The following is a 10,550-nucleotide window of genomic DNA, read 5'->3' as shown; positions in this document are numbered from 1 at the left end:
GAAAGAAATCTTGGAGTCCTGGTAGAGAACCATTGACTATAGAAAGTTTCTTGATTATGACTACTCTTGATGACTGAACCAAGAAAGGTACCATGCAGAGGTGAAATTAAATAATCACACGATACATTTAGCCTTTTTCCTAAAGTTATGAAAATTATGTTTCACAACAGAATGGATAGAAATAAGAGTAAGGCAGTAACAGTGTTCTGGTTGTAGGCACGCATTCATCAGAACATTAAGACAGTCTGTTGGAAAGAAAGAAGCTTGATAACAGCAAAAAGAACAGAACAGAAATGAGACATCCTTTGGCTGTGAAATGAGAAAAGGAAGGGAGCAGTTATACTGTAACATTTTGGACCTTTATCCAGGATTTTAATGAACCTAGGAATACATGGGAGCTTTTTTGGACAGAACAGAAGGAAAATTGATATATTTGCAAAGAAGTTGGAAGTAATAAAATGAGGAAATGTATAGAACCTTCCTGACTTCTGATACTGATGATTGAGTGTCTAAAGGCAAATACTGTTGTGCAACTGAAATCTTGTTGCGCTTGTTTGTTTGTTTTTTCTTATCAAATTCTTTTTTTTCTGAATAACACACAGATAAACAACTTCTCTTTTTACTGTATGAGGATAGTAATAGACTGGTTTTCTATTCACTTTTCACCGCGTCCTTTGTTACTTGGGCAAACTTCTATGTTGTGGGTCATTTCCTATTATTTAGTGGAAGTTTGCTAGAGGAAAAACTAATGGGGAATCTTGGTAGCTGGTTTGGTATCTTACAGCTGAAGAACTATGGTCCTTCACTAGTGCCATGTGTTACGCTATCTCTTTGTCAGTCTCTTTTTTTAACTATTATGGTTGACTTTGAATCGTATGGTTTTTTTCCCCCCAAGAAACAGATCAAATAGATTAAACCTATAGAAGAAGTTGTATGTACCTACCTCTAAGTAAGATATGTTTTCAATAGTACGTGATAGAAGGACCAAGGAATTTATGAGAACTCATGGGAGAGAGACCCCTAAAAAAAATCTTACCTACTTGTAAAAGCAGGAAAATCCAAGCTCTAAAATAATCAAGGTGCAGAGCAAGTCTAATTTTGACTGGCTTTAGTGAACATGTTTTACAAACGAGTAGATACGATACCTTCATTTGGTTTTCGTTTTCATACTGAGCAACTACATCAAAGTTTTAAATGATTCATTCTTCAAAATGTTATACTATATGTAATTAAGTTCTCATAGTGGAACTCTAGCCAAAGATTGTGTAGGTCTGTGTATTAATAATTTATTTTATTCCAGGTAAGTCAGACACAATGGTGGTCTGTGACTGTATATAGTTAAGTAGAAACGGGTATAAAAATCAAGAGTATTCTTGCAATTTATTTTATATAATGTCTTGATAATAGCAGAGATGCTGCATATTTCACTGAAATATTCAGGAAGGTTCAACACTTCGAAGAGGTATGAAAATCAGCTGACACTTTTTTTTAGACAATAAGTTAAACTTCTTGGACCTTGTACTTACCTTTATGCAGTGGATTAAAAACAATTCTACAATGATTTGAAAGACTATTACTCTTCGATATTCTAAAGTACACTCTTACAAATGAGCTCCTAATGAAATCGTGCGTGAAACATGACTTGTTACTGGTTGGATTTCTTTCTACCTCTTATCCTTTCAGATATATATGTATGTATTATTATTTGTTTTTATTCCTTTTATATTTTTTCAGATAACACAGCCAAGAGGTAAGGTGTTGAATTCCATGAACAAAACTGTTTGTGAAACTGGTCATACTGGTTCAGGTCAGATTTTCATCTAGTCCAATTAACCTGCTTCTACCTAGACCAGCACAGCAACCGCATTACTGCTGGCAACCAGGACACCATCAGGCCATGTGTCCCTCATACCTGGGCACAGCCGCAATGTTACATAGGGCACGGTGATGCTTTCGAGGCCTCATGCTTATCCCACAGATAGAGTGGTACCTATTAGACTTTGAGATGACATTTCTTGAAATCATAGCTTCATTTCAATACAAAGCCTGCTGCAGAGTCCCAGCCAGACTGATAGTTTTCAATAATCTATCAAAAGCCGTGACCAGTCAGTATAGGACAGAGCTGGTAGGTTGTTCTGGTCCAGGAGCAGGATAGGAGCCCTTTAGGCCCAGACTCACTTGCAGTGTGCCAGTAGGGGCTCACTGAAGTGAAGTAGTGGGGAAAGAAGTGGCTGTAAGTGGATTCCTGGGGAAAAATAAGACCAGGGCAAGGATATATTATCATGCTTCCCTTCTTATACTTTCCTAGTCAGGAACTCCAGAGCAGTGGACCAGGTTGGCCAGAGAGGTTGTGGAGTCACCTTCTCTGGAGATACTCAAAGCCCACCTGGATGCAACCCTGTCTAACATGCTCTAGGTGACCCTGCTTGAGCAGGGGGTTTGGACTAGATGATCTCCAGAGGTCCCTTCCAACCTTACCAATTCTGTGATTCTATGAACTTCTTTCAGTTCAGGGGATTTTCAGAGTTTTATGCAGTTTGTCACTGTAGTGTGGTTTGTTGTTTACAGGTGTGCAAACTTGTAACACAAGGTTGTAAAGATGTCAATGATGGTGCACCTGGATCAAAAAAATCCAAACTCTGTAAAAGAGGGGACAATGCATAAGAAGGACAGAAGCCAGAATAATTTTTATCTTGGTTTATAAAATTGGCAGTTCAGGGAAAACACTTTTCATTTATAATGGATCACACTTTATTTTGAAGTCGTTTTACTTCTGTAAGTATGGACTCTTTTAACAGAACAGTGTATCAGAAATATTCTCTAATTATGATACTATACAGTGCGATTTAGAATCTGCTGTGAGTAGGACTAAAAGTTCGAAGGTTCATTTACAGTATGTACATCAGAGTAGTAGTAATAGTAGTAATTCAGAGCAAAAGTTAACACCATCAGCTTTTCTTTTTAATAATTGTGCATTTCAGGGAAGAAAGTGTACAATAGTAGTATACAGGTAAAAGTACTTAACTTTGTAATGAAATACCCTGTTTTAAGTTTTTTTCCAGATTTACCAAACTTTCATCATGGATAAGATTCGGGGAGAGGAAAAAAAAATGTAAGGAAGATGTTTTTGTTCATCTCTTGAATACCACTTACTACTGTGAGCTGCTTCTGGTTTTGTTACAGCTACTTGTAGTTTTGTAGTGGGAGTTAGTGTTGTGAAAGACATGTTCTTTCACCATCCATGTGTAAATGTACTCCAGTGTAGCCAGTGGCTAAAGCTGTGAAAATCTCAGTTTACAGAAATTCTGCAGAGAAAAGTTTGCAGAGATTGTGTATATAAGGAGGGCTTCTGTATGTGCATTCTGAATGGACAGTTTTATCACGCTCATGAAGATAAATTTAAAGTCATGACAGGAAAGGAGAATTGACAAAACAAACCCCAAAAAGATCTGTTTCTTGCTGGTAAACAGGAAGAAGCCTTTGTGCAGCTTTCATACAAGATTACTGCTCTCCCTCATTTACCTTTAAGCACATAATCAATGCATCTAAGTACACTAGGTGTGACATGAGAAACTAGTCACGCTCTATAGCCAAAATTTTCAATAGTGTTTGTGATGGAAATGATTGGTTTCAGAAGCTAAAAGTGGGATATCTGACTTTTGACTGTGACAGAGGGTTTTTTTTGTTTTTTTTTTGGGTTTTTTTTTTTTTTTTTTTTTTTTTTTTGGTTTTTTTCATTATACAAACAATCACAAGAGTTTCCAAATAGGAATGGGAGATAATTGTGCAGGAATGGCAAATATACCATTTCTCATATTAGAAGATGTAAAAATAAGAAGCAGTGGGGATGAAGGGCTATATGCAAGAAAATGAAACTAATGAAAGGTTGACAAAATATGTAAGTGTAGGAAAAGTCTCTGTGTCTTTAGATAAGCCCTTTCCTTGCACTGGCTGAACTATTCAGCTTCTTTGCATTGAATGGTTGCTACATTAGTTGCAAACACTTTCAACTAAATATGGGCATGTACGGATCATTTGGAACAGATTTGTAATAGTATATTTGGACATAGATAATGCTTTCCTACTCTGAGTGAACCTTATGGATATCATTACTTCTGTAATGTTGCATTTAGAATAAATTTTATCATGCTTCAGAATTCACCTCCAGCATATAATACATTGAAAGCACAAAAAATACAGTGAAAGAGAGTAGGTAGGACGTGTGAGGTACAAAAAAAAAAAATTTAATTTCCATTTCTTTTTAGGATTATACAATAGTTAATTTTACTCAGTCTGCTTGCATGTTATCTTCTAACTAGCTAGTTGACTTTTAATTATTGTTAATTTCACAGGGAGCTTTTCATTAAAAGAGTGTAGACAAATGAACAATCTGTCAGAGCTTTCTAAATAATTATTCTTGGTTTGCAACAAAATTAAAGATAGATCTATCTTTGGAGCATAAATAGCTTAATGTTGATATTAAATATAAATATTTAATAATGTAATATTGAATCTAAAATGGAATTTCTAAAGCAAAATTTTTTTTGGTTTTGAGGTATTTGTAATGAGAAAATAATGAACTAGAGTAGCTGGAAGTGTGGTTACTATAATTCCAGAGAGGTCTGGAAGAAGTATATGCTGCCCTCCCCTCATAAGGGGGAACACTTCATGTCTGCACATTTCATCTTCAGGTGTACTTTTTTATATATATATATAGCTCATTAGGTTTATTGTGTTGATGATAGTCCAATGATTAAATCACTTTCCAGCAACATGTTCTTTTGCTGATGTTTCTGAATCTAAGTGTTGTGTCACTTGTTTCCTCTAAAATTGTCCAGTGAATTTGAAGTTACTGGGTAACTTGATTGCCTTGAATATGTTTTGAAGCAAAAGTATATTTTACCCAGAAATCATATTCTTCTCTAATGAAAAAGTCTATACTTTTTAAACTGTGCGCTATTACCATTCGTAATGTAGTGTTATTTCCCAGCTGCATTATTTTTTGGTTACTTTTAAGAGTTGTGATTTCATACGTAGAGAGCTAAGGTAAAGGAAGGCCTCTTCTGTCGTTGTGCTAGGCCTGAGTAGTTTCACATGTTCAGTAACGTTGTGCTGTTACTCCTCAAGAACAGTATCACTTCAGATGGGTAAAAGTTAGTGCAGATAAACGTCCAGAAACTTGAGATTAATCGCTGTTCTGGTGAATCTGTAACACTGAGCTGAACATCTCAGAAGAATTGAGGTATTTAATGTTTCTGCATAGACTTGGTAAATACCACTTCAGTGTAGTCTGACAATTCAGTCTTGCCTATTAGTAGTCTGTATCTAAGTATGAGCTGAAGAAGGGAATAGAGTTAAACCTTTCTGAAAGATAAGCATTTTCTTCCTCTTTTGTTTTAAGTAGTACCGTAAATATCAATATTGTACTCGTGTGAATTTTGACCAAGTAATCTTCTGCAGACATCTTGTTACGTATTTCTCTATCCCTTCTTTAATCTAAATGACAGTTTGAATTATATCTCTACAGGGCTCTCATTTCTGTCCATTGAGCTATGAATCTCCACAACAGAGAACTATCTCTACTGTGGCAGTAGGGCAAGAATTATACCATTTGTTTTTTTTCTCTTCTGCAACAGAAATGAAAGAAAATATGTCAACTGGCAGATTTTGTCCTAATCATCTAGGATGAAGAGAGAGCACACACAAGCCTGCCATGTTGTATTCTTGTTCGATTTACGTCGATTCTGAGTTTGTTATATATTAGTGTTAAGATTTTCAAGAGGGAAGCATGGCATCCTCAAGTCATCAGGTGGCCATAACTTCTCAGAGGACATAAGCTTTTCAGTAAATACACAGACTTTTGCAAACTGTAAATCATCTGTGAGCCACTACTGTTATACTAATTACAGTAAGAAGCTGTGCTCATTAGCTGTTCTCATCTGGTTCACTGCACGAGCTAAATAGTCCGTAAATGAGCCAGCAATTATTGCTGTATTACTGCTACCAGCTCTGTTCATATCAAAATATCTTCTCCAAATGTTGTGCTTCTTGGTATTATCAGGTTAGGAATCTCATAATCATGTTGAAGAAGTTAATTGAGAGATTGTTTTTTGGAAGATGGAGGAGCTAAAAAATAGAATAAAATTCTATGAATGATTGGCTGTCGGAAGTAGTTCAGTCCATGTACGACAACTTCTTAAATCAGGCAACGACATAAATGTATAAATATCACTTAAAGAGAGTATGCATCTTGTTATCCATCCTCATTCCTTGTTGTAATAGTAAACTTCAGTTAAGGTACTGTATATAAAGACTTAAACATGAATAAGATTTGGTAAGATGGAAGGCAGTATGAGAAGTTAAGTCATGTAAGAGTTAATACTAGCCTATATCCTATGGGAGGAACTATGAACTGTTGTGTTTTACTGGTACCTTCTATGGCAAAGTTCTTCAGGCAAATACCTATGAACCAAATACAGCCTATATTTTCCATTTAAGTGGCTTACAGATGAGTTTTGGATAGGAAAGTGTGCTTTAGACTCAGAGGGATGAAGCTAAAAGCATGAACACTGCTTTTATTACCTCCAGTCTTGCATGTATACAGAGCTGTAAGCACCTGTGGATGCAGACATTCCAGTTTTATGTCTCCTGTTGATTTGGGTACATCCTCCTCTGTTGCTGCTTGTTCTCATCAAAAATTGAAGTACCTTGCTGTAGAGTTTATATGGAGACTGCATGTGCTGGCCAAAAAGCTGCCCATCTGCTCACCTCATTCAGTGGAGTTCAGATTTTGTTCTTCTGAATGCCTGTGTTGCTCAGGAGTGTTTGGCCAAAAATATAACCCTTTTTTTCACACAGGTAACTGATGTTCCTGAGAGACAAGGCATTGAAAGAGAAAATAAATAGTTAGCTTAGAGGTATTGTTACTCTCAAACTTGAAAAGGCATTATCTTGTAGAAGTAATACCTAAATTTTAGCATACGTCATTAACTTTTAAGTTTAATTTTAAAAACATGATAGCAGAATAAAAACCAGTAGTTATAATTTCTAGGATGCCTCTATAGGAACATACTGGCTGTGAAAGCAGGTGCCTTTTTAATAAGTGATGATGTTTTATACAGCTTCATGTAATGTAAGCATCAGCTTAGCTGACACAGAGAAAAGACTGGCTTCTTAATGCTGGGCCCAATTCTGCCAGGCCAAGGCTTAGGAAGCTAGGATCTGTAACACAGTGAAGCAGGGTGCCTGGTAATTACAGTTCTGTATTTTCGAAACTAGCTCCAGGATTATGGTGTGCTTCCCTGAAGTGCCCCTATACTGCAGGATCAGTGACAGCCTTTCTTTTATTGTACTGGAAAGGAGGAACTGGAAATAGGTTGCCCAGAGAGGCCCTTGAGTCTCTTTCTCTGGAGATGCTTAAAGCATGCAGTCCTATGCAATGTACTGTAGGTGACGCTGCTTAAGCAGGGGAGCTGGACTAGATGATCTCCAAAGGGATCTCCAGAGGTCCCTTCCAACCTCAGCCATTCTGTGAACTACCTAGAAAGACAGATGTTTCTTCTCTGCCTCTGCAGGAGTGTCTGTAGGTTTATCCTCCTTTGGCTGCTCCACAGTAGGGAATGTAATGTTAGGCATCTTAGGTGTGGCATGAGACCTGATTGCTCCAAAGGAGGATATGGTAAGTGAAGAGGAAATGAAAGAAAGTGATGAGGAGGAACAGGTCTTCTGTGAAAAGGGTGGAGGGATAAAGTGTGTTGAAAGCTTGTGACAGGAGTGCTCAGTCTACTAATGTTTGCCAGGCTCCTAACTTCCTAGAGTACTTAGTTTCTTTACATTTTAGCAGATATCTATCAAGTAAAGCATGAGAAGATCATTTGTTTAGGATTTGGGTAACTATTACTTTAAAGCATAATTCTAACTGAGGATTAACAGAGCAGGAGAGAAAAAACCCCAACACTCTATTTATGTTTTCTTAATATGATTATACTGCGCTTCCAGTAGACATACGCATTTTACATCCTGAAGCTGCAGATTCCCATTATAGATGTGAGAATTAAGTGGAAATAGTTTTCTTTGATAACATTCAAATGCTGTCCTAATTCTAATATTGCTTATGTTACCTTGATTCTAAAATTCTCTACTCTTACTCCCATGAAAATACAGTCGAATCTATGGATAGGGAATCAGTAGTTGTCATCATTTGTTTCTGAGACTATTGTATAAGAGATTGTCCATGTTATTTTCTAGGCAAGTTCTGGAATGCTGTTCTAAATCAAAATGTGTCAGAAAATCAAACTTTTATCTTTCAAGTACTGTTGAGGTTTGTAAAGTTGTTTTTATCCTGCATTACAGTGGAAGTAAACTTTTTCATCAATAATTGACAAAAATAATGTGAGAGGAAGAAATAATGCAAATGAAACAAACTCAGAATTTAGGGCATCTGTCTGGATATGGGCCCTACAGTAAATCTGGTTGCTTTGCTTTTCTGAAGAAGGTAGGTATCTGTGAGCATTTTGTTCCAGATTATATTTTTCCATTAAAATTTTTCTTTCCAATAATTCACAGTTTTCTGATGAGAAAAGAAAAAAATATTCCCAAACAGTTCTGTTCAGGTGATTGTACTGGACTTGTTAGACATGATTCTTCCTATAAAGTAAGCCATCAGAAACCACTAGCATCTTAGACTGGTTAAGTAGCCTTTTTTCTTCTTCTTCTCCTTTGAGAAGGGAGTTGTTGGCATAGAGGGAAGAAATAAGGACATCTTTGAAATGCTTTTGAAGGCACTTACGTTCCTCAGATGAAAACAGAGATCCACTATAATGCTCACGTTGCCTTTTTTGAGGGAGGTTGTATCATAAAATCAAGCCATGGCCAAGGTATTTTATCTATATTTCTTTATGAATTTAGGATTTCTGTTTTATTCAACAAGAATTTTCGCCATAATTTTAAGAAGTGCATTTTACTTTCAGCTAACTGCTTTTCAGTGTACGAACTAAAGCACAATTACTAGGCTGTTGATCTGCATGTCAGCATGAAGTGTCTCCAACCAAGAAGTGTTCAACTCTTTCAGTAACAGGCTGTTTGGATTTAGCAACCTTTACACTTACTTTTTTTTCCTTGATATAATTAAAGCTTGATTTTAATGGCTGAAAGGAAGAGAATTTATTTTTTTCTGGTTGTTTTTGTTAAATGTGGCAACAAATGAAGAGAGATACAAAAACAGGGCTGCGGTATATCAAAAGGTCATACTCCAATGTTTCTTGTTAATTCTGCAGAATTATTAGCTGTATAGTGACTGGCAGATTTAACAGTATCTTCATGTTTCATTTGCTAGTCACTCTGCAATTAATCCAGGTGCTGCTGGGGAAATGACTCTCAAGTTTTATAGGAGTAATCAGCATGTAAATGTTGGCAGGATGAAACCTCCAACACAGAGTTCAGGTGCAGCACTCTGTGCAGATGGAAACACTTTGCTTGCTTAAGAGCTGGTTATATCTTGACTGAAATAAAATTCTTCTAGCAGAAACTTGGTAGTTTATCCTAGTCATATCTGAAAAATGCAACAGAAAGTAGAACCTAAATAAGAAACTTCTCAATGTTCAGAAATGACATTTTCTTTCATAGTTGATTTTTACAGAGTCCTTTGTGTAGGCACCAAGTAAGAAATCAGAACAGAAGTTTTGGGGGATCTGTTTGTTTTAATCTAGAGGAGTGCCACAGCTGATCTTTCTCGTTCATTTTCTTCGGTAAAATCATTGGTGACACCAAAGTGGCTCTGGTTGCAGGAATACAGACAGCACCCTGTTGTTCAAATCTTTCTGAAGAGTTCCAATTCCCTTCTAAAAGGATTTGCATCAATTTTGGAAGATAGTAAAATAAAAAAATTGTTTGTCAATCTACTTTACAAACATCGTTGAAATAAAAGTATAACAACCTCAGAGCAAGGTGTTTTGGGGATCAGAAAGGTCAAAAAGCAGGATGGAAGAGTTAATTAGTGAGGTTGTCGGAAATGACTGCTTGAAAATTTTCCTTTCAGATTGCTTTTAGGCAGAAAGCAGTTTGACCTAAATGAAATTTTACATATGGAAAGTATTTCTTTCACCATTAAGAATCTAGATTTTTCTTAAAATGTTTGATACCTAAAACACTGGTAATACAGCAAAGGCTGTATTTGCATTTCATACCTTCTTCCACATTCGATGAACACTTCAATTAATTGTCTCATGCCTGCATTTTTCTTTAGGATTTAGCCTAACCAGATGATCTTGGATCCACTTAGGTAGTCATTGCTTTGTTTCAGTCTGGCATGTCTTAGGAGACAGGAGTACAAACACCTAAAAGCAACCTAAAAATTGAATCGTTTACGCTTTCAGTTTTTCTCTTAAAAAATGATACTAAAATGACTTAACATCTGATTGGCCCTATTGAATGATTTATACAAAACTAACTTAATTTAATTAGGTAATTCTGGGAATACTAAATGCCATTATTATTTACGTAATATTTTAAGGTATCTGTAGACCAAAGAATCATTGAATTGCTTTACTAAA

This window comes from Rhea pennata, chromosome 5, assembly GCF_028389875.1.
Source record: "Rhea pennata isolate bPtePen1 chromosome 5, bPtePen1.pri, whole genome shotgun sequence".
NCBI classification, from domain to species: Eukaryota; Metazoa; Chordata; class Aves; order Rheiformes; family Rheidae; genus Rhea; species Rhea pennata.
This window is presented reverse-complemented; position numbering follows the sequence as displayed.